This window comes from Siphateles boraxobius, unplaced genomic scaffold (assembly GCF_051911475.1).
Source record: "Siphateles boraxobius isolate OS27281-9 unplaced genomic scaffold, OSU_SipBor_1 42, whole genome shotgun sequence".
In the NCBI taxonomy this organism is placed as follows: Eukaryota; Metazoa; Chordata; class Actinopteri; order Cypriniformes; family Leuciscidae; genus Siphateles; species Siphateles boraxobius.
In genome coordinates, this window is record NW_027509053.1 from 704,094 (window position 1) to 728,063 (window position 23,970).

General features: G+C 40.6%; 9 non-coding genes across 9 annotated transcripts; 4 read left to right on the forward strand and 5 right to left on the reverse strand.

Moving 5' to 3' along the window:
• Window positions 1-17,134: 17,134 nt before the first annotated feature.
• Window positions 17,135-17,208, forward strand: trnam-cau (transfer RNA methionine (anticodon CAU)). Its single transcript has one exon. It is a non-coding gene; the product is annotated as a tRNA-Met (tRNA).
• A 664-nt stretch (window positions 17,209-17,872) lies between these two features.
• trnal-cag (transfer RNA leucine (anticodon CAG)) lies at window positions 17,873-17,955 on the reverse strand. Its single transcript has one exon. It is a non-coding gene; the product is annotated as a tRNA-Leu (tRNA).
• A 95-nt stretch (window positions 17,956-18,050) lies between these two features.
• trnam-cau (transfer RNA methionine (anticodon CAU)) lies at window positions 18,051-18,124 on the forward strand. The gene has a single exon. It is a non-coding gene; the product is annotated as a tRNA-Met (tRNA).
• A 1,290-nt stretch (window positions 18,125-19,414) lies between these two features.
• On the reverse strand, window positions 19,415-19,497 carry trnal-cag (transfer RNA leucine (anticodon CAG)). The gene has a single exon. It is a non-coding gene; the product is annotated as a tRNA-Leu (tRNA).
• Window positions 19,498-19,592: 95 nt separating this feature from the next.
• Window positions 19,593-19,666, forward strand: trnam-cau (transfer RNA methionine (anticodon CAU)). The gene has a single exon. It is a non-coding gene; the product is annotated as a tRNA-Met (tRNA).
• Window positions 19,667-20,332: 666 nt separating this feature from the next.
• trnal-cag (transfer RNA leucine (anticodon CAG)) lies at window positions 20,333-20,415 on the reverse strand. Its single transcript has one exon. It is a non-coding gene; the product is annotated as a tRNA-Leu (tRNA).
• A 95-nt stretch (window positions 20,416-20,510) lies between these two features.
• On the forward strand, window positions 20,511-20,584 carry trnam-cau (transfer RNA methionine (anticodon CAU)). Its single transcript has one exon. It is a non-coding gene; the product is annotated as a tRNA-Met (tRNA).
• A 1,290-nt stretch (window positions 20,585-21,874) lies between these two features.
• Window positions 21,875-21,957, reverse strand: trnal-cag (transfer RNA leucine (anticodon CAG)). The gene has a single exon. It is a non-coding gene; the product is annotated as a tRNA-Leu (tRNA).
• An 833-nt stretch (window positions 21,958-22,790) lies between these two features.
• trnal-cag (transfer RNA leucine (anticodon CAG)) lies at window positions 22,791-22,873 on the reverse strand. The gene has a single exon. It is a non-coding gene; the product is annotated as a tRNA-Leu (tRNA).
• Between the last annotated feature and the right edge of the window lie 1,097 nt (window positions 22,874-23,970).

Consider the following 23,970-nt stretch of genomic DNA (forward strand, 5'->3'; position numbering starts at 1 on the left):
AATACCGTTTCTATGCTAACGCAACGTCCAATTTCAAAACGGTTTTTACAGGATGAATTCTGAGTTCGTAAGCTTTCAAATGATACCTAATTTATGATAACTACTAAAATATGTGATATAATAATAATAAAAAATTATATATATATATATAATATATAATATACTTTTTAGAGGACTTTTTACTTTACTTTTTAAAATATAATTTTATCTTTTTTTATTGACAAATACTAGATTATGTTTTATTATGAAAACAAAGTTTCAGTTATTAAAAGTGTGTACGTCGACTTTTTGTGACAAAGGTCAGAAACTCCTGTAATGACGTCGATTTTTTGAGGTGCACTCTTGTCATAAATTCATATATTACTGTTCATACAAAATTTGTAAGAAAAAAACAGCGCTAAAATATCTATTCAGGAGTCTTAGACCATTCCAACGATATATAGTTTGTCATGATTAAATTAGGATTTAATAGTAATATTTTGAAGTAAATTTCGGTTGCCCGTATACGGGCAAGTGACAGTTAAGGGGTTAAAAAGCGTGCACCTAATGATTTATGTCTGAACCCTGAAGATGTGTTTCCATAGTGTAATGGTTATCACGCAGACGGTCCCCAGTTCGAAACTGGGTGGAAACTATGGGTGGTTTTTGCAAAAATATCGTATGTGATTTTCTGTTGAGCAGGTCTGTACACTTGCAGGGATGTTTGTGGTATAATCTCTTTAGAAAAGGACAAAAATAAAACAAATGACCTTTGAGGTTTCCTGTACAGTAATAAAACATGTTTGGTCTGCCAACGAAATTAGCAGCTTTTTGCCATGTTAAAAACACTGGGCAGTCTATAGTTTCAGTCGCTTTTGAACAAGCGTACCCTAGAAGCGTAGGGACTGACGTCCAAATCAAGTTTCTGTATTGTAGTGGTTATCACGTTCGCTTTACACGCGAAAGGTCCTCAGTTCAAAACTGTCCGGAAACAAGTGGATGCATTTTAAATATAAATGCTGCAATTCGCTACAACACCTTTACTTTTGAGACAGGTGAAGGCCATCGTACCAAGGAGCTGTAGGCAGACTGCCATGCCGAATAACCTCTGTTCTGTTGTTTGTGGAATTTACAGACTGTCACACTGCTTGCAGAGCAGATTATGGGAAGGAGCCATCTTCTAAAAAGCACATGTCTCACATCAATAGGTTTCTGTAGTGTAGTGGTCATCACGTTCGCCTAACACGCAAAAGGTTCGCAACCGAGCAGAAACAGTGGTTGGATTCTGACCGAAAATTTAAACTGTTTACCACGCTAGGTGGGTGCAGCGCTCATTTCTTTTATATGCTTTTTAACAAGCGTGCACCTAAAGATTTATGTCTGCAACATGAAGACTGTTTCCGTAGTGTAGTGTTTATCACGTTTGCCTCACACATGAAAGGTCCCCAGTTCGAAACTGGGCGGAAACTGTGGGTGGTTTTTGCAAAAATTTCGTATGTGATTTTCTGTTGAGCAGGTTGGTACACTTGCAGGAATGTTTGTGGTTTAATCTCTTTAGAAAAGGACAAAAATAAAACAAATGACCATTGAGGTTTCCTGTGTTTCGCTGTAATCCTGCAATTCGCTACAAAACCCTTACTTTTGAGACAGGTCAAGGCCATCGTACCAAGGAGCTGTAGGCAGACTGCCATGCTAAATGACCTCTGTTCTGTTGTTTGTGGAATTTACAGACTGTCACACTGCTTGCAGGGCAGATTATGGGAAGCAGCCATCTTCTAAAAAGCACATGCGTCTCATCAATAGGTTTCCGTAGTGTAGTGGATAACACGTTTGCTTTACAATTTTTCTGAAATGTCAGGACTTGAAATTCCAAGTGCCATAGAATCCCATACATTGCACTAAAGTGTTACTTTAAAGGTCATGTACTGCAGGTCAGTGTTACTTTAATGTTTGGTTAATTCTAGCATGAACTGAATTGCAGTGCTTTGTCAACATTACTGCATTTCTGGATAAACTTGCCAGAGGGTTAAAGACTCTAGCTTGAGCCCGCAGCCAAAGGTTAGGTTTGTCAGAAGTGGGATTCAAACCCACGCCTCCAATGGAGACTGCGACCTGAACGCCAGCTGCCGAAGGATAGTCCGTCAATTAGAGAGCGCCATTCTTGACATTGTAAAATTTTCAGCCAATCAGAGGGGGCCATTCTTGACTTTTTCCTTAACATTTTCGACATTTGACCAATCAGAGTACAAGGAAATGTTGATGGCACGTTTACGCTTAACACCGCTAGGAGGCAGAGCCGGCGGCAGAAACAAATCAATGGACGGGCATTTAATATTCTTGGGGGGGCCTAATTATGACAAACAAATAAATTGTGGGGGGGGGGGGGTGCTTACATGCGCTTCATGCACGCAAGGTCTCGCGCTCTCTACCTCTCTGCCGTGCGCGCTGTTTGAACGTATATTCACGTAGACTTTCGAAAACCGGGACATATTCTTCGTAGCCTTTCGAAAACCGGGACATATTCACAAAGCCTTTTGAAAATTTTTTGAGCCTTTTGTATATCATAATTCTTATGAGCCTTTTGTATATCAGGGAGAGTTTATACATTTCCCGGGACAGGTTGTTAAAAAGAAGAACAATCCCGGAAAAAACGGGACGGGTGGTAACACTAGCTACAACAGTTTCACAGCGATTTCAATATCCTAACTATAATTAGCCTATTGCCCAATCATATTTCGGCTATCATGAGATATCATGTTACAGTTATAGCCTATAGGCTGTGAACTAACATGAACAAACAATGAACAGCTGTATTTTTATTAACTAACATTAACAAATACAGTAACAAATGTATCGCTCCTGGTTAGTTCATGTTAGTCATTAACTAATGTTAACTATTGAACCTTGTCTGCATTGTTCCGTGAACACAGCATGCTATAAGCCAACTTCCTATAATAACAGCCAAATAGTCACAAATCTCAAGTTAAGTATTAAATCAACCATGCATAATCAACTACGACACACTCACACACATATTGCATATCAGTGTCAAATGCATAATTTACACCACGTCTGGTGCAACTTACGAAGAGTAATAAAACCAACTGTCCTACTCACGTTCTAAATACAGCTGAAGTCGACGTTTTTGGGATTGGAATCTCATGAGTTTCTCTTTCCATTCGTTTCTGAATAGGCAAAACCGAGCACGTCGCGTCGCTATAACTTTACCGAGATGCTGCGGTCAGAGCGGCTCAGCGGGAAACCCCTTTTTTGTAAACAATCAGTCAAACTTCCGGGAGTTTTTTTTTATAAGATTAGCCTATAAGTCAAACATTGCACTTAAATACACATCAATAAATATATAAATACTGCACGTAAATTATTATTATTATTATTAAAATAATTTATTAAATGCAAATTGGATGGAGGGGTGGCACAGGAGCTCTCTAGGCGGGCCCGGCCCCCTAAGGCCTGCCCATAGCGCCGGCCTTGCTAGGAGGAGGAGTCAGGAAGCTAGCCAAGTGTCAATCAAGTTGACAAACTGAGCCGAAGGTGTACGAAGTAATAACATATCCTGTGGGGCGTGTCAGAGGGCAAGAAGTTCAGACGTCGAGCATCACTGTCACGGAGGTCAGGTAGCATCATTTTAACGGAGGACTGCGAAACTTATTTTCCGGTCACTTTAACGGTATTTTTGGACAATGTCATTTTATATTTGTATATAATTGTATATATATTATAATTGTAAATATCGTGTGTGCTTTTTTTTAAGAAATCATTTTTATTGATAGTAGTTTTGTTCGATATAACCTAACCGTTAGCCCCCCAACAAAAAAAATGTCTGGCAAAAAATCCCATAAAGCCATGTCAGATACTGACTGGATTGCAAGGCTAAAAAAGTTTGCCAGCACAGGAGTTTGGCCATCAAATGAGGGTAACAGGCCAGCTCCTCGACAGAAGAAGTGGCATGACGAGTATCAAAGGGTGAGTGTGCTTTTGTCACCTTTGCATGATGTAATAATTCTAATCCTAATCATTTAATTCAATGTCATCATTATTTATAGATATGTATGTAGATAATGTTGCAGGTATTTGAGAATTATGTTTATTTATGTAAACAAAAAATTTTTTTTTGCACTGGGAGATTCAGAGATTTGAGGCAGTGGGGGTGGGGATGTTGAGTGAATGGATATTTCGAAGGTGTGAAATGTTCCTCTCTTAATTCTAGCATGAACTGAATTGCAGTGCTTTGTCAACATTACTGCATTTCTGGATAAACTTGCCAGAGGGTTAAAGACTCTAGCTTCAGCCCGCAGCCAAAGGTTAGGTTTGTCAGAAGTGGGACTCCAACCCACGCCTACAGGGGAGACTGGGACTTGAACGCCAGCTGCCGAAGGATAGTCCGTCAAAATGGGGATAATGTTGAACAATGTTGAACGCCACAGCCAATCACGTCGACGCGCTATAACATTTGCAGCCAATTAGAGAGCGCCATTCTCGACATTATAACATTTGCAGCCAATCAGAGAGCGCCATTCTTGACTTTTTCCTTATCATTTTCGACATTTGACCAATCAGAGTACAAGGAAATGTCGATGGCACGTTTACGCTTAGCACCGCTAGGAGGAGGAGTCAGGAAGCTAGCCAAGTGTCAATCAAGTTGCCGAACTGAGCCGAAGGTGTACGAAGTAATGACATATCCTGAGGGGCGTGTCAGAGGTCAAAAAGTTCAGACGTCGAGCATCACTGTCACGGAGGTCAGGCAGCATCATTTTAACGGAGGACTGCGAAACTTATTTTCCGGTCACTTTAACTGTATTTTCGGACAATGTAATTTTATATTTGTATATAATTGTATATATTATAATTGTAAATATCGTGTGTGCTTTTTTTAAAGAAATAATTTGTATTATAGTTGTTCAAAACGATATAACCTAACCGTTAGCCCCCCAACAAAAAAATGTCTGGCAAAAAATCCCATAAAGCCATGTCAGATACTGACTGGATTGCAAGGCTAAAAAAGTTTGCCAGCACAGGAGTTTGGCCATCAAATGAGGGTAACAGGCCAGCTCCTCGACAGAAAAAGTGGCATGACGTGTACCAAAGGGTGAGTGTGCTTTTGTCACCTTTGCATGATGTAATAATTGTAATCCTAATCATTTAATTCAATGTCATCATTATTTATAGATATGTATGTAGATAATGTTGCAGGTATTTGAGATTTAGGTTTATTTATGTAAAAAAAAAAAATTTTTTTTTTGCACTGGAAGATTCAGAGATTTGAGGCAGTGGGGGTGGGGATGTTGAGTGAATGGATGTTTTTTTGAAGGTGTGAAATGTTCCTCTCTTGTTCTTTTAAAGAACATGAATAAAAATAAATGACACACTACAATACATTAATGTGGCATTCATACTGATAAGTTAGAAATGCATGTATTCTATATTATATGTGTGATAATGTTTACAGATTGAAAGATGTCCGATGCAGTCTTGCGGCCAGAAAACCTTGCTCGGAGCGGTCCCAAAGTGCATATGTGGTTTTCACACTCAAAAGGTAACAATGTAAAGATGTAACTTGTATTTTTTTTATATATATATAATTTACTGAACAAATTCTTCTCGTTCAACAATTATTGTAGCCTATGTATTTTTGTGGTTGTCTTAAGCAGGCCACAGCCTCTATTGGACAAGCACCAAGGGTTGTTGAACAACGGTCTGCCGCTACTGGACCAGCACAGGAGGTCATGGTGCAGAGTCAGCGTCAGCTCCCACCCCAGCCTACTTCTAAAATTATACCAAGTTTGTCAAAGGTAATAACATTTTTTTTTATATATAATTGCAGTTTTAATATGCGTTTAGTATAAAGGTTTAAGTTCAGTAGAAATGGCTGGTATGTTTTTACACCTACCTGCCAGCTGTGACACCTTGTACAGGGGCGGCTGTAGTCTGCTTATTGGTCAGTTTCACTGTCTCAGGTTGGTTTAGATAAAGTAAAATGGTGAAAGAACAATGTAACCTATGTGATCTCTCTTTCTTCTCTGGGCTCTGCTCTTGCATTCTCCTCTTCCTCTCTAATTGGGCTTTGCCATTATGGGTTAAAGGACACTCACATCCTTCATGGCATCTCTCTTGATTTTTCCAACTGGCTACTGAAGCTACGTCTTTCATTCTGTATTTCTCAGGTAACATTCCACTAATGCACAATTAATTATACACGTATTATTAATTAAGTCATCATGAATCTGCTTTGTTGCCATTTCAAGGGTAACCTTCTTTCTCTCAAGGATAGCTAAACTTTAGTCTAACTGGAAAGAAAGGCTTTAACAAAGAAATGGCCCCTTAAACGATTGGCTTCAATGACCCCTATATGTTTAAACACATTGAAGACCTTTCTCAAACACAAAACAAGTCCCTATTTCATTTCTGGAAGCTGTGTTAAATAAGCAAGCACTGCATTCAGATATCAAATACAGACATTAAAGAATAAATGAAAAGAACATTTCAGTAATCACACTGGTAACTTATATAAATAAAGTAAACTCCAGAGAAGTCATTCAATTCATTTGATATTTAGAAGGAAAAATATTGATTAATACCTTAATTATAATCAATCATTACATATACATTGAAGCAGCAGTGGATTCCAATCTACCCCCTTCACTGTTAATAAACGCTTTCTCTTACAAACTATGTGCAAACAATTTTTGATTTTAAGTCATTTTTAAAAGGTACTTGTTAAATTACTATATACTCACATTCTAGCAATACCTTCCCAAACATTTTTCTATTCTAACTGTGCTTATTTCAATCTGTATAAGTAGTAGAGTGTGGTAATACACAGACAAAAAAATAAGTTAAAGAAAGAAAGCAGGTCCTTTAGTTATATAATGAATGATAGGATCAATAGATATTTTCTCATTTTACATTTTATTATATTTTTGGCCAATGTGCTGTTACAATTCAATTTGTCTTTTCATTGACATTGTTTTGCCCTTTTTTGGTTTACCAAGCCAAGATTTGGTGGGTCCCACATTGCTGCTGCAAAGCCAAATCTGAGTGTGGCTAGGAGACCATCTCAGGCTGTTGACCAACCCAGCGCAGCAGTGTCCAGTGCCCCTACACCAAGCACCACTGTCTCTGTAAGTACTGGCATAATCCACATTGCATTCTAAGACAAATTCCACATCTGTGCACTTTTTAGAAATATATTTTGTATGCAGGAAATCTTATCATAATGAATTAAGAGCAATACTATACAGTTTTCACACAATATGCAGTCAGTGAACACATTTCCACAATGCTTACATTTTCTTAACAGAAAAGCTATACCTCCCAACAAAATTATGGATTGTTTTTGTAGTATTTACAAATGTTAACACACACCACCCCACAATAGCAAAAACAATATTCCAAACCTTAGATACAGTATAAAAACCTCGGCTTCTTCAATGATATCAGTTCAAAAACAATATATCTCAGCTGATAATAAACAAACAATTGAATAATTGACACACACCTGATTTATGTTGGGTAAATTGAGCCAACCATAGCTGATTCCAGTCTGGCTTAGACTCAGTGGCAGGGGTTATTTTTTTCTGTTACATTGACACTTATACATTAAAAGGAGGACTTTGAGGAGTGATGTTTTTGGAAACAGAAACAGACAAACACTGTAATGTCTGGACGAGGAAGAGTAAGAGCAAGGGGCCCAGGGAGAAGAGCAGGCCCAGTGAGATGTGCAGTGAGATGTCCAGTGAGAGGTGCAGTGAGATGTGCAGTGAGATGTGCAGTGACAGATGCAGTGAGAGATGCAGTGAGATGTGCAGTGAGATGTGCAGTGAGATGTGCAGTGAGATGTGCAGTGAGAGGTGCAGTGAGATGTGCAGTGAGAGGTGCAGTGAGATGTGCAGTGAGAGGTGCAGTGAGTTGTGCAGTGAGAGGTGCAGTGAGATGTGCAGTGAGAGGTGCAGTGAGAGGTGCAGTGAGAGATGAGAGGTGCAGTGAGATGTGCAGTGAGAGGTGCAGTGAGAGGTGCAGTGAGAGATGAGAGGTGCAGTGAGAGGTGCAGTGAGATGTGCAGTGAGAGGTGCAGTGAGAGATGAGATGTGCAGTGAGAGGTGCAGTGAGAGGTGCAGTGAGAGGTGCAGTGAGAGGTGCAGTGAGAGATGAGATGTGCAGTGAGAGGTGCAGTGAGATGTGCAGTGAGAGGTGCAGTGAGAGATGAGAGGTGCAGTGAGAGGTGCAGTGAGAGATGAGATGTGCAGTGAGAGGTGCAGTGAGAGATGAGAGGTGCAGTGAGAGGAGCAGGGCCAGGGAGAAGAGCAGGCCTAAGGACTTCCAAGGGCTGCAAGAACAGTAGTCAGTGATGAAATTCGTGCCACTATCATTGACCATGTAATCAACCACGGTCTTTCGCTAAGAGAGACTGGTACACAGTAAAGGGAAAAAAAACTGATTTGCTTTTTACTGGAATACTGTACATGTGGACATACAGTTCCCAACCAATAAATTTAGTGTAAAAATGGTGGATTGCATGTTTTGTATGCAAATACCTGTAAAACTGAAACACAAAAGTCTATGAAGTTTTTGTAATACAATAGCCAGTATTTTGAAACCTGGTGTACTTTGATTGACTGCATGTACCTTGTGAAGTGAAAACAAGTGTTATTCTTTGACAGAATAATTTCATTCTGAGTCAGATTTCCAGTGTTTTGGTAAAGTTAGTGTGTGCAGAGAAAGATGTGTTCTATTTTGAAATGAAGAGTTAGTATATATTTACAGTTTTTTTCAATTGTTTACACGCAATTTTGAAAACCTCTACCTCCTTCTCCTCTTCATCTACCTCCTCCTCTTCCTCTACCTCCTTCACCTCTTCCTCTACCTCCTTCTCCTCTTCATCTACCTCCTTCACCTCTTCCTCTACCTCCTTTTCCTCTTCCTCTACCTCCTTCTCCTCTTCATCTACCTCCTTCACCTCTTCCTCTACCTCCTTCTCCTCTTCCTCTACCTCCTTCTCTTCTTCCTCTACCTCCTTCTCCTCTTCATCTACCTCCTTCTCCTCTTCCTCTACCTCCTTCTCTTTGAGCCCCCCCTCTTATTCTCACTCTTCTTCTTCTTCTTCTTCTTCTAGCTCCTTCCATTTTTGTTGAAGACAGGTGAACTCACCTGCTGCCTTTTATAGCACTCCTGAGTGATGCGTTTTCAAATTAGCACATGTGTGCTTCCACGCCTGATGGATGTGCATATCCAATTCATTCATTAGTGTGGTCAATGGCAATCCGGGGCTTTGTAATGACAAGGAAGTAACCTCACAATCCTTATCTGTGTCTAAGGTGTGAAAATGTGTGTAGAGTTTTACAAATCACTGTGTGTAATGTTTTGCTAAAAGGGTAAAGCAGACATTGTGTGTAATGTTGTGCAAATCTGTGGAGGGGTTTTGCTCATTGGAGTAGAATTTTGCAAATTGCGTGGAAATTTTTATTTTAGTGTGTAAACAATCATAAAAATCTGTAACAAAATGTGTTCTTGAGAAGAAAATTATCCATTTGGCCAATTGTGTTTTGTTGGTGTGAGTCTGTGTTAAGAGTTTAGGAAAAAGTATCTGAAGTATGGGTAAGCGCTTGTTAGCGATTTAAAAAAACTGTAAATACTTTTGAAAACAGATTCAAATAAGCGGCGATCCTAAATTGCAATATTATTTCCCACTATTACTGTTTTTGACTGTATTTTAATCATATTTCAGAAACAAAAAGAATCTTACTGAACATAGACCTTTAAACAGTATTGTATAATTCCATCTAGGATTAGTTAAAATTATTGGACAGTTATGACTGTTTCTTTCTCTTGTTATATATGCAACATATATTATATTTCATTGCATGTTGTCTCGGTAAGTAATTTCAAATTTTATTGGTCCAAAATAATTGAATTTGCATATTAACTGTCACAACTCAGTAGAGTCACACAAATTAGTGCTAGCAGCTGACACAATTCTGAAAACTATTGGAACAAATGTATACATTTTATTCTATAACCTTAAGTACGTATTTGACATCCAATATTTTCTATTTTATATGAGGGTAGTCTTGGATAGATAAAGCGGTAATTAAATAAATGACCTGCTAGACTAAATGTTTTGTCTTTTTCCTTCACAGACTACTCATTACTGCAAGATGCATCTGCAGTTCGACTGCATCGTTTGTGGTCGGACACTTTGCCACCAGAGGATCACAGGTGGATTGCCAGCAGGCTTTTTAAAATGGGGCCCAAGGGAAAACCAGAGCTTCGAGACAACCTACAGCTCGGGTATTACCCACCACAGCCAGCACTTATTTACAACCAGGCTCCAGCTCCAGACAGATTTTTTTGTCATGCTCTGTTGCTGTGGATGCCGTACAAGCTGTGGAAGATCAAGGCTCTCTGTCCCAATTCTGCCTGCGGCAGCATCAGCTGACTGGAGGCGGTCTGCACAAAAGGGCACGGCAGGTTCTGGACATCGATAGGATGTACAACATGGTCACAGAAACCCTCATCTGTACCAAGTGTAAAGCCTCGCATGTGTCCTGGAGTCAGACTGTCCTGCAACAGCTGGATCTGGGCCATCGCTCTGAATTTCGGGTCATCCTCACGCGGAAGTAAGGGCACTTTAATTCCACATCCAGTTGATAGCCCATCATCACATATGTTTGCAAATACTTTACAAATCAATTATGTAAAATATATGAATGTGTGGATTTTGCTTTTCCTAAGGTATGCCTGTGATATGAGAGTCATTCGGCTCCTGCGTGAGCGTGGCCTAGGCAATAGTCCCGTGTCATCAAACAGCTGCGTGAGAACCACAGTGAGGAGTGGCTCCAGCGTATGGCCCGGTACACCACCCATTGTGTGGACTTCCTCAAACGACCCGGGGTGTTGCAAATACAATTCCAGGAACCCCCAGAGCCTACAGTGGTCCCAAGCTGCAAGTGGCTGCTCACCGTGTACAGCCAAGACATCCTGACAAGGCTGGATGAAATCCATGCAAGGATAACATCTACGTATGGTTCAGTCTTGAAGATGGATTCCACTAAAAAGGTTAGCAGGGGATTTTTGTTAATTTATGATGTTTACTGTTATATCATTATCAGAGCATGAGTATCATATTCTACATGGTGTGACGTTTCATTGCATTGCATGCTTCCTGTCATCTACTGCAGATCACTAAGAAGCTGGCTGGGACGGCAAGGGGAACGGGACTCTGGCTTACCTCTGTTGGCAATGAGTTTGGTCAGGTGCTCATGAGTGTGCTGACAGCACAGGAAGGAGCAGGACTGGACATGATGGTCGATGGTCTGGTGAAAAGGTACCAGCAGGCTAGTGTGGATCCACCTGCTGTTTTGTACGTGGACTGTGGCTGCTGCACTGATGTGGGTGAGACCAAGCTGAAAACCAGATTCAGAGGGTGGCCTGATCTCATGATTCGCTTGGACATCTGGCATTTTATGCGCAGGATTGCCATGGGGTGTACAACTGATGCCCATCAGCTGTATCCCATCTTCATGTCACGGCTGTCAGCGTGCATTTTTGAGTGGGATGCGGCTGATGTTTCTATGCTTCGCAAAGCAAAGAGAGAGCTGTTGATATCCCAGGGTTGGCCTGCGCTGACAGATGAAGATGTCAAGAAGCATCTTACCAGGCATGAGCTGGCACTCCATTGCCGGAGGAGGACCTGTGGAGAGGAGACTACCATCCTTCTCCTTGAGCGGCTGCTTACAGAGCTCCTGAGCAGCAAGGGCAAAGACTCCCTGGGTGTTCCTCTCCTGGACCGAGAAAGGATGGAGCACATCTGGAATGTCCAGAAGAAGCATGTGAAATGCATTCAAGACCCCCCTGGTGTTGTGCTCTATACAGAGACAGGGAGCCTAAACAAGGGAGGTGTGCTTCTAAAGACCTACAGATGTGCCAGAGGGTCCACTTCTCTCGAGTCCTTTCATTTACACCTGAACCGTTTCATCCCAGGTATTGTCTTTGTCACACACACTGTGCATGTGTAAAGAAAGAGCATTAAGTGTTTTTGTGTGTTCCTTTAACACCTCCTGAACACTGTTGTGTCTATTTACAGGGACCAGTGCAAACAGTCTGAACTTTCAGATTTATCTGCTGGAGGGTCTACACCGGTGGAACCAGGACCGGGAGGCTGCTTCCCTGTCATCGGAGCCATCAGCTTTGCGCAGCTACACAGGAGAACTTGTTCACTGTGTAAACGGCAATTATGAAAAGCTGTTTGGCAGGAAAGTGGTCCCCACATTTGTCCCCCTGCATGTTACACCGGTGAGAATTATTTTATATATTTTTTATTTGATCAACTTGCAATTACTGTGTAACCTCCGTCTATATGTCAGATTTAACCCTATAGAGTCGATTGTATCATAATTGATATGCAAGTTTCTAAAGGACTCTAAATGATCAACATGATCAAAACTTTTTAGGAAACATGCCCTCTGTCGTCTGATTGATTATAGTCTTTTAGTATAATTGTAAAAGTGTCCACCTTCAGCTCGTGCCTCACGTTTCTTTTCATTGTGAAACATTTACTGATTTTATAAAGTAATTGTAAGAATAACTTTTATATTGTTACTAATATTTAATGACTAGTTACTAGACTGAAGCAGCTTGGGTTCACTTGATTAGAAAATCATGTTACATGTAAATATCAAAATGATCATCAGACTTTTCTCTCAATCATCATTGTATTGCATTTCATTTCATGTTTTGCCCACATAATTAAACGTGTTGGGCCTCTAAATAAAACTGTTTTGTTTTTTTTCTCCTTGACGATGAGCTCTATATTCTCACACTATATGAGCTACTACAAAAGCCTAAGGTATCAAATATGATACACAACATTCTATTTAATTTCCGTTTGTTTATTGTTTTTATTTCAGGTGAGCTCATTGGAGTGCAGTATCTGTTCCAGCAGACTGGTCAGGCACTGCAGGACATGAATCCTGACTCTGAGCAGACAGCAGAGCTCATTGAGGACCTCAGTGTGGAGGAGCGAGATGAAGATGAGGGCTTCTGTGACATCAGCGAGGATCACACAATAGCAGATCCGAAGGCTGTTCTGTCACCACCCTCTTCCACACTGACACTGGGTTCTTCTACCCTGGTCACCAGCAGTGCCACACCTGTACTGGGCTCCACATCCCCTTCACTGATCCCTGACCCCAAACTTGTCCTCACACAGTCTCCTTCATCACCTGGACCCTCAGGGACTGCTGTCACACCTGTTCCCTCTGAAACATCTGTTTCAACACTCCCCTCAGAGCCAGAGGATGCTGGTCAGGATGTTGATGAAGAAGAGACGGTAAATACTACTCCTTTGTATGTCTTTCAAATTAACTAGAATAATTATGATGAATTAACATCCAGTGCTTTAAATCCAGACTTTCCACATATTTTACATTTAAAAGTACAGCCTAAATTCATTTGTAAGCTGCAAATACACATCAAGTCAAGTCATCTTTATTTATTTGGTGCTTTGTAAAATGTCAAGAATGGCGCTCTCTGCTTTGTACTATATGGAATTATGCATTAGACAGATGTGATGTAATAATTGTATTGCATGTTTGTGTTTTTTAATAGGCTGTTGACTACCAAAATATCCCGGGTTATCAACATGTGGACCAGCTGGCAGAATATCTGGTGGATCTCCGGGACCACACAGCCCTCAGCCTGACCAACCAGGAAGCCAACACCATAATTGCTCTTTGGCAGAACCTGGATGACCGGGACAAGGAACGGGTGGTGTATGACAGTCAATGCCGAAAGAGACTGCTGAGTGGACGCTTCAAGGTCCCGAAGAAGCCCACTCACCCTGGTGTAGAGAGCACCACCAGATGTGTGCTGGGTGCAAGCAGCGCACCTGCTCAGTGGCCTGACTGTTGCCGTCTGGTGGAGACCATCTTCATCAGACTTTGCACTGTCCACCCAAGCCCCAAAAGAAAAGGCAAGGGAGCCCTGTCAAGATGGTCTCTGATCCTGCAAGACTATCGCAGGATAAGGCAGCTTGTACTGGGCAACAGCTTGGTGATGGGAGGAACATCCATGCAGCTGGTGGAGGTTAACCAGAACACCCTGATTCAGTGGTATAACAAAAGACAGAAAAAGCAGGAGCTGTCTGTGCTGCTTCAGGGCATTCAGTTGCCTCAGCCCCTCCCTGAAGCTCATGAGCCTCTCCAGGTAGCCAAACGTCTACGGACTGAGCCAGAACAACCAGGGGAGCAGCACCAGTACAAGCTACCAGAGAGTACAGCTGGTCAGGCAAAGCAGAGGCAGACTTCTGTTGGGCGACCCCCTCTCAGACCCAAGGCACCAGCGCAGAGTCAGACGTTGCTGACACCATCAGCATCTGGAGCATCACTGCAGATGGTACCAAATATACTTATACCATCAGCACCAGGTTTCCAGGGTGTGCCCATGTTCCAGGCTTGTCCAATGTTCCAGGGTGTGCCAATGTTCCAGGGAGTGCAAATGATCCAGGGCATCCCAATGGCCCAGGGGATGCAAATGGTACAGCCACTGTTACAGCCAACAGCTGTACAGGGCACCCGCTTACCCGCTTCACCAGCTGCCAATCCAGACGCCATGCCCAACAGACCCTACAGGAGAACCGTAGAGGCCAACACTTGCAAAAAATGTGGGCAATTTAAAACAAGTGCTACAGGACATAGCCAGTACAGGGGCAGGGTGTACTGCCCACAGACTGAGACTGTTTCAAAAGAAGTGTGGTTAGAGGAAATGCGGAGAACCATTTCCAAATAATGTATATATTTTCAGGTATATAGCATCATGTATATAGTGTAAACAGTTGTTTAAATAGTTAATACTTGTTGAATATTATTTAATTGTTTTTTTTTAACGTTATTTAACATTTTAACTTTTTATTTCTTGTTTTTGAAAACCTATTTAACTCTTCATTGCATTTATTTATTTTTAAAACATGTTACCAGTATTTAACATTTTAATATTCATTACTGTTCTGTTGGCATGATTGGAAAATAAAAACAAATTGGCAAGTGATTTCTTTTTGACTTTGACTTTCATATAACACTAGTTCATCAGAACACTGCAACAATATAACATTTGTATATAAAAAATATAATTTATACATTTTGTTATTCTTGTGATTGACATTTTCAGCATATTAGTTACTATTTAATGGGTTGCATCTTTGTTCATTACAAATAACAGATTTGCAAGTGTCTTGTTTGAATGTAACCTAAAAAAATACTTAATCAGATCAATAATAATACAACAACTACTAAATAATAACACTGTTCCATTGGCAATTATATATTTTTATGAAAGAATATCAAAGAAACACAACAAACAAATTACATATGTATATTTTATTAACACTGGAACAGTATGCATTCAAAAATAATTTGCTTATTTACTTTTACTTTCATATAACACAATATTTCATCAGTACACTGCACCAATATAACATTTGTATTTAAAAAGATAATTTGTCCATTTTGTTATTCTTGTGACAGACATTCTTCATATTAGTTACTATTTAATGGGTTGCATCTTTGTTCGTTGCATAATAATGCAAATAACATTTTTTTTTTAATGAAAGAATATCAAAAAACAACAAACAAATTACATATGTATATTTTATAAACACTGGAACAGTATGCATTATGTTAGGATTTTGAGATATTTTGTGTGTTGGTATCAACTGTCCTTGTGTGAAGGTTTGTCTTGTTCTCTTTTTCTCTCTGTATGTTAACAAGCTTGTTTCAGATGGGCGTTACCTCTGTTAATCTGTGGAAGACTGTGATTGGACCAGCTATGCACCTGACCTGGATATAAGGACCGCCTCTGACACTCTATCAAGGCCTTTGAGCCTCGCTGACTTTGTGCTTCTGTGTTTTATGGTTGTACTGTTTAGGTACTTCTCGTTAGCTTTGTTTGTGTCACCATTGTTTGATTGAGAAAGAGTGTCGTGCCAGAGAGATTATTAGTGTTTAGTGAAATTGAGTAAGTGTTCGTTGAATGTAATACTATTTCGGGTTTTCTTCTATCTGATTATTGCCTGATTGATTACCTCTTTGGATTCTGATTCTAACTTGTCAACCTGATACTATTTTAAATGTGTGTAAGCATTCTTGTAATTATTACCATACCAAGGGATGTAGGGGGTTTGACGCCAATTTATTTATATCTATTTTTCACTTTGTTTGTGTAAGGGAGTTAGGTAAGTTAAACTGTATTTTCATTTCTTCTTTCTTTTGTTAAAGGTTATTTAGATTCTAAAAAGTAAATTGTTTTGTTTGTTATTTTGGCCTTGTCTGCCCCTGACGATAACCCCTTATGGTCAATAAAAATCATATTACTCTTTATCTCTCTGGTAGTGTGACTCTCTTCCTTTTTCTGTTGCGGCTGACCCCTAGAGGTCGTAACAATTAAAAAATTTAGCTTATTTACTTTTACTTTATTATAACAATATTTTATCAGTACACTGCAACAATATAACATTTGTATATAAAAAATATAATTTGTACATTTTGTTATTCTTGTGAAACATTTTACAGCATATAAGTTACTAATTAATGATTTGCATCTTTGTTCATTGCATAATAATGCAAATAACATTATTTTTCATGATAGAATATCAAAAAACACAACAAACAAATTAAATATGTATATTTTATTAAAACGGGAACAGTATGCATTCAAAAATAATGATTATTTATTCAAATAATAAATATTACAAAAAGTTGTCTTTAGCTGGATTCGAACCCCGGTCTTGGTGCACACCTGCAATAGAAAACAGTGTGATATAAATGCGTGATTTTCACACACGAAGAAACCGGAAAATGTATCATAAGATCTATGCTAATGAAGGCATATCTTTGAACATCAAATTTCAGCCTTTCTTTTCTTCGTTTTTTCTTTCTCTTCTTCCCCCTCTCTTTTTCTTCCTTCCCCTTTTCTTCCCTTCTTCCCCACCTTTGTTGGACTATTGTTCCCCAGCTTGAACGCAGCGCCTTAGACCGCTCGGCCATCCTGACATGACGGCCAGTGGTCAGCTGGCCACTTCCACCTACACGGAATGGCAGATGATCTAGAATCTAGGGCTTCACCGCTCACCCCAGTCAGAGCACATGCCTCGTTGGCACAGTTAGGCAGCGCGTCAGTCTCATAATCTGAAGGTCGTGAGTTCGAGCCTCACAGGGGGCAGAATGGTGCTTTTTGATACACGGAACCGTGTAAATAAAGGAGCTGCTTTCTGTATTCCCTTTTATGCCTTTGTCCATTTCTTCATATGCACTGTAATTGAAATCCAGTGTTTTTTTAAGACTAATGTTGAACAAATGCAGTAATAGTATTACTCTCATATTCATGTCATATGTGTCAGTGTTGTTACAATGTTTTGTTAAGGCTTATATCATTCTTTCATTCTAATGGCATGTCTTGTTAATGCTAATGTAATGTTTTACATGACATTCCTTGAATCTTGTGTCATGACACTCCACCCCATGCCCCCAAACCCATGACATTTCATTCCAAGAAATTTCCAAGAATCCTTGCCATGAAATTCTACTGCATCTTCTTCCGGTAAACATCACATGTTATTTCGTGTAATTAAGTTGAATCCGATTCAATCAAAATGTCCAATTTTTTCTGAAATGTCATGACTTGAAATTCCAAGTGCCATAGAATCCCATACATTGCATTAAAGTGTTACTATAAAGGTCATGTACTGCAGGTCAGTGTTACTTTAATGTTTGGTTAATTCTAGCATGAACTGAATTGCAGTGCTTTGTCAACATTGCTGAATTTCTGGATAAACTTGCCAGAGGGTTAAAGACTCTAGCTTGAGCCCGCAGCCAAAGGTTAGGTTTGTCAGAAGTGGGATTCGAACCCACGCCTCCAGGGGAGACTGCGACCTGAACGCAGCGCCTTAGACCGCTCGGCCATCCTGACATGACGGACAGTGGTCAGCTGGCCACTTCGACCTACACGGAATGGCAGATGATCTAGAATCTAGGGCTTCACCGCTCACCCGAGTCAGAGCACATGCCTCGTTGGCACAGTTAGGCAGCGCGTCAGTCTCATAATCTGAAGGTCGTGAGTTCGATCCTCACACGGGGCAGAATGGTGCTTTTTGATACACAGAACCGTGTAAATAAAGGAGCTGCTTTCTGTATTCCCTTTTATGCCTTTGTCCATTTCTTCATATGCACTGTAATTGAAATCCAGTGTTTTTTTAAGACTAATGTTGAACAAATGCAGTAATAGTATTACTATCATATTCATGTCATATGTGTCAGTGTTGTTACAATGTTTTGTTAAGGCTTATATCATTCTTTCATTCTAATGGCATGTCTTGTTAATGCTAATGTAATGTTTTACATGACATTCCTTGAATTGCAGTGCTTTGTCAACATTACTGCATTTCTGGATAAACTTGCCAGAGGGTTAAAGAACCTAGCTTGAGCCCGCAGCCAAAGGTCAGGTTTGTCAGAAGTGGGTTTCTAAACCACGCCTCCAGGGGTGACTGCGATCTGAACGCGGCGCCTTAGACCGCTTGGCCATCCTGACATGATGGTCAGTGGTGAGCAGCATTTTTGGACCTACACGGAATGGCAGGTGATCTAGAATCTAGGGGTCAACGCTCACCCGAGTCAGAGCACATGCCACGTTGGCGCAGTTAGGCAGCGCGTCAGTCTCATAATCTGTCATTTCTTCATATGCACTGTAATTGAAATCCAGTGTTTTTTTAAGACTAATGTTGAACAAATGCAGTAATAGTATTACTCTCATATTCATGTCATATGTGTCAGTGTTGTTACAATGTTTTGTTAAGGCTTATATCATTCTTTCATTCTAATGGCATGTCTTGTTAATGCTAATGTAATGTTTTACATGACATTCCTTGAATCTTGTGTCATGACACTCCACCCCATGCCCCCAAACCCATGACATTTCATTCCAAGAAATTTCCAAGAATCCTTGCCATGAAATTCTACTGCATCTACTGCATTCCTTGAATCTTGTGTCATGACACTCCACCCCATGCCCCCAAACCCATGACATTTCATTCCAAGAAATTTCCAAGAATCCTTGCCATGAAATTCTACTGCATCTTCTTCCGGTAAACATCACAACATGTCATTTCGTGAAATTCAGTTGAATCCGATTCAATCAACATGTCCATTTTTTCTGAAATGTCATGACTTGAAATTCCAAGTGCCATAGAATCCAATACATTGCACTAAAGTGTTACTATAAAGGTCATGTACTGCTTGTCAGTGTTACTTTAATGTTTGGTTAATTCTAGCATGAACTGAATTGCAGTGCTTTGTCAACATTACTGCATTTCTGGATAAACTTGCCAGAGGGTTAAAGACTCTAGCTTGAGCCCGCAGCCAAAGGTTAGGTTTGTCAGAAGTGGGATTCGAACCCACGCCTCCAGGGGAGACTGCGACCTGAACGCAGCTCCTTAGACCGCTCGGCCATCCTGACATGACGGCCAGTGGACAGCAGCATTTTTGCACCTACACGGAATGGCAGATGATCTAGAATCTAGGGCTTCACCGCTCACCCGAGTCAGAGCACATGCCTCGTTGGCGCAGTTAGGCAGTGCGTCAGTCTCATAATCTGAAGGTCGTGAGTTCGAGCCTCACACGGGGCAGAATGGTTCTTTTTGATACACGGGACCGTGTAAATAAAGGAGCTGCTTTCTGTATTCCCTTTTATGTCTTTGTCCATTTCTTCATATGCACTGTAATTGAAATCCAGTGTTTTTTTAAGACTAATGTTGAACAAATGCAGTAATAGTATTACTCTCACATTCATGTCATATGTGTCAATGTTGTTACAATGTTTTGTTAAGGCTTATATCATTCTTTCATTCTAATGGCATGTCTTGTTAATGCTAATGTAATGTTTTACATGACATTCCTTGAATCTTGTGTCATGACACTCCACCCCATGCCCCCAAACCCATGACATTTCATTCCAAGAAATTTCCAAGAATCCTGGCCATGAAATTCTACTGCATCTTCTTCCGGTAAACATCACAACATGTAATTTCGTGAAATTCAGTTGAATCCGATTCAATCAACATGTAGATTTTTTCTGAAAGTTCATGACTTGAAATTCCAAGTGCCATAGAATCCCATACATTGCACTAAAGTGTTACTATAAAGGTCATGTACTGCAGGTCAGTGTTACTTTAATGTTTGGTTAATTCTAGCATGAACTGAATTGCAGTGCTTTGTCAACATTACTGCATTTCTGGATAAACTTGCCAGAGGGTTAAAGAACCTAGCTTGAGCCCGCAGCCAAAGGTTAGGTTTGTCAGAAGTGGGATTTGAACCCACGCCTCCAGGGGAGACTGCGACCTGAACGCAGCGCCTTAGACCGCTCGGCCATCCTGACATGACGGCCAGTGGTCAGCTGGCCACTTCCACCTACACGGAATGGCAGATGATCTAGAATCTAGGGTTTCACCGCTCACCCGAGTCAGAGCACATGCCTCGTTGGCACAGTTAGGCAGCGCGTCAGTCTCATAATCTGAAGGTCGTGAGTTCGAGCCTCACACGGGGCAGAATGGTGCTTTTTGATACACGGAACCGTGTAAATAAAGGAGCTGCTTTCTGTATTCCCTTTTATGCCTTTGTCCATTTCTTCATATGCACTGTAATTGAAATCCAGTGTTTTTTTAAGACTAATGTTGAACAAATGCAGTAATAGTATTACTCTCATATTCATGTCATATATGTCAGTGTTGTTACAATGTTTTGTTAAGGCTTATATCATTCTTTCATTCTAATGGCATGTCTTGTTAATGCTAATGTAATGTTTTACATGACATTCCTTGAATTGCAGTGCTTTGTCAACATTACTGCATTTCTGGATAAACTTGCCAGAGGGTTAAAGAACCTAGCTTGAGCCCGCAGCCAAAGGTTAGGTTTGTCAGAAGTGGGTTTCGAAACCACGCCTCCAGGGGTGACTGCGACCTGAACGCAGCGCCTTAGACCGCTTGGCCATCCTGACATGACTGCCAGTGGTGAGCAGCATTTTTGCCCCTACACGGAATGGCAGGTGATCTAGAATCTAGGGGTCAACGCTCACCCGAGTCAGAGCACATGCCACGTTGGCGCAGTTAGGCAGCGCGTCAGTCTCATAATCTGTCATTTCTTCATATGCACTGTAATTGAAATCCAGTGTTTTTTTAAGACTAATGTTGAACAAATGCAGTAATAGTATTACTCTCATATTCATGTCATATGTGTCAGTGTTGTTACAATGTTTTGTTAAGGCTTATATCATTCTTTCATTCTAATGGCATGTCTTGTTAATGCTAATGTAATGTTTTACATGACATTCCTTGAATCTTGTGTCATGACACTCCACCCCATGCCCCCAAACCCATGACATTTCATTCCAAGAAATTTCCAAGAATCCTTGCCATGAAATTCTACTGCATCTACTGCATTCCTTGAATCTTGTGTCATGACACTCCACCCCATGCCCCCAAACCCATGACATTTCATTCCAAGAAATTTCCAAGAATCCTTGCCATGAAATTCTACTGCATCTTCTTCTGGTAAACATCACAACATGTCATTTCGTGAAATTCAGTTGAATCCGATTCAATCAACATGTCCATTTTTTCTGAAATGTCATGACTTGAAATTCCAAGTGCCATAGAATCCCATACATTGCACTAAAGTGTTACTATAAAGGTCATGTACTGCAGGTCAGTGTTACTTTAATGTTTGGTTAATTCTAGCATGAACTGAATTGCAGTGCTTTGTCAACATTACTGCATTTCTGGATAAACTTGCCAGAGGGTTAAAGACTCTAGCTTGAGCCCGCAGCCAAAGGTTAGGTTTTTCAGAAGTGGGATTCGAACCCACGCCTCCAGGGGAGACTGCGACCTGAACGCAGCGCCTTAGACCGCTCGGCCATCCTGACATGACGGCCACCAGACAGCAGCAATTTTGCACCTACACGGAATGGCAGATGATCTAGAATCTAGGGCTTCACCGCTCACCCGAGTCAGAGCACATGCCTCGTTGGCACAGTTAGGCAGCGCGTCAGTCTCATAATCTGAAGGTCGTGAGTTCGAGCCTCACAAGGGGCAGAATGGTTCTTTTTGATACACGGGACCGTGTAAATAAAGGAGCTGCTTTCTGTATTCCCTTTTATGTCTTTGTCCATTTCTTCATATGCACTGTAATTGAAATCCAGTGTTTTTTTAAGACTAATGTTGAACAAATGCAGTAATAGTATTACTCTCATATTCATGTCATATGTGTCAGTGTTGTTACAATGTTTTGTTAAGGCTTATATCATTCTTTCATTCTAATGGCATGTCTTGTTAATGCCAATGTAATGTTTTACATGACATTCCTTGAATCTTGTGTCATGACACTCCACCCCATGCCCCCAAACCCATGACATTTCATTCCAAGAAATTTCCAAGAATCCTTGCCATGAAATTCTACTGCATCTTCTTCCGGTAAACATCACATGTTATTTCGTGTAATTCAGTTGAATCCGATTCAATCAAAATGTCCAATTTTTTCTGAAATGTCATGACTTGAAATTCCAAGTGCCATAGAATCCCATACATTGCATTAAAGTGTTACTATAAAGGTCATGTACTGCAGGTCAGTGTTACTTTAATGTTTGGTTAATTCTAGCATGAACTGAATTGCAGTGCTTTGTCAACATTACTGCATTTCTGGATAAACTTGCCAGAGGGTTAAAGACTCTAGCTTGAGCCCGCAGCCAAAGGTTAGGTTTGTCAGAAGTGGGATTCGAACCCACGCCTCCAGGGGAGACTGCGACCTGAACGCTGCGCCTTAGACCGCTCGGCCATCCTGACATGACGCCCAATGGTCAGCTGGCCACTTACACCTACACGGAATGGCAGATGATCTAGAATCTAGGGCTTCACCGCTCACCCGAGTCAGAGCACATTCCTCGTTGGCACAGTTAGGCAGCGCGTCAGTCTCATAATCTGAAGGTCGTGAGTTCGAGCCTCACACGGGGCAGAATGGTGCTTTTTGATACACGGAACCGTGTAAATAAAGGAGCTGCTTTCTGTATTCCCTTTTATGTCTTTGTCCATTTCTTCATATGCACTGTAATTGAAATCCAGTGTTTTTTTAAGACTAATGTTGAACAAATGCAGTAATAGTATTACTCTCATATTCATGTCATATGTGTCAGTGTTGTTACAATGTTTTGTTAAGGCTTATATCATTCTTTCATTCTAATGGCATGTCTTGTTAATGCTAATGTAATGTTTTACATGACATTCCGTGAATCTTGTGTCATGACACTCCACCCCATGCCCCCAAACCCATGAAATTTCATTCCAAGAAATTTCCAAGAATCCTTGCCATGAAATTCTACTGCATCTTCTTCCGGTAAACATCACAACATGTCATTTCGTGAAATTCAGTTGAATCCGATTCAATCAACATGTCAATTTTTTCTGAAATGTCATGACTTGAAATTCCAAGTGCCATAGAATCCCATACATTGCACTAAAGTGTTACTATAAAGGTCATGTACTGCAGGTCAGTGTTACTTTAATGTTTGGTTAATTCTAGCATGAACTGAATTGCAGTGCTTTGTCAACATTACTGCATTTCTGGATAAACTTGCCAGAGGGTTAAAGACTGTAGCTTGAGCTGCAGCCAAAGGTTAGGTTTGTCAGAAGTGGGATTAGAACCCATGCCTCAAGGGGAGACTGCGACCTGAACGCCAGCTGCCGAAGGATAGTCCGTCAAAATGGGGATAATGTTGAACAATGTTGAACGCCACAGCCAATCACGTTGACGCGCTATAACATTTGCAGCCAATTAGAGAGCGCCATTCTCGACATTATAACATTTGCAGCCAATCAGAGAGCGCCATTGTTGACTTTTTCCTTATCATTTTCGACATTTGACCAATCAGAGTACAAGGAAATGT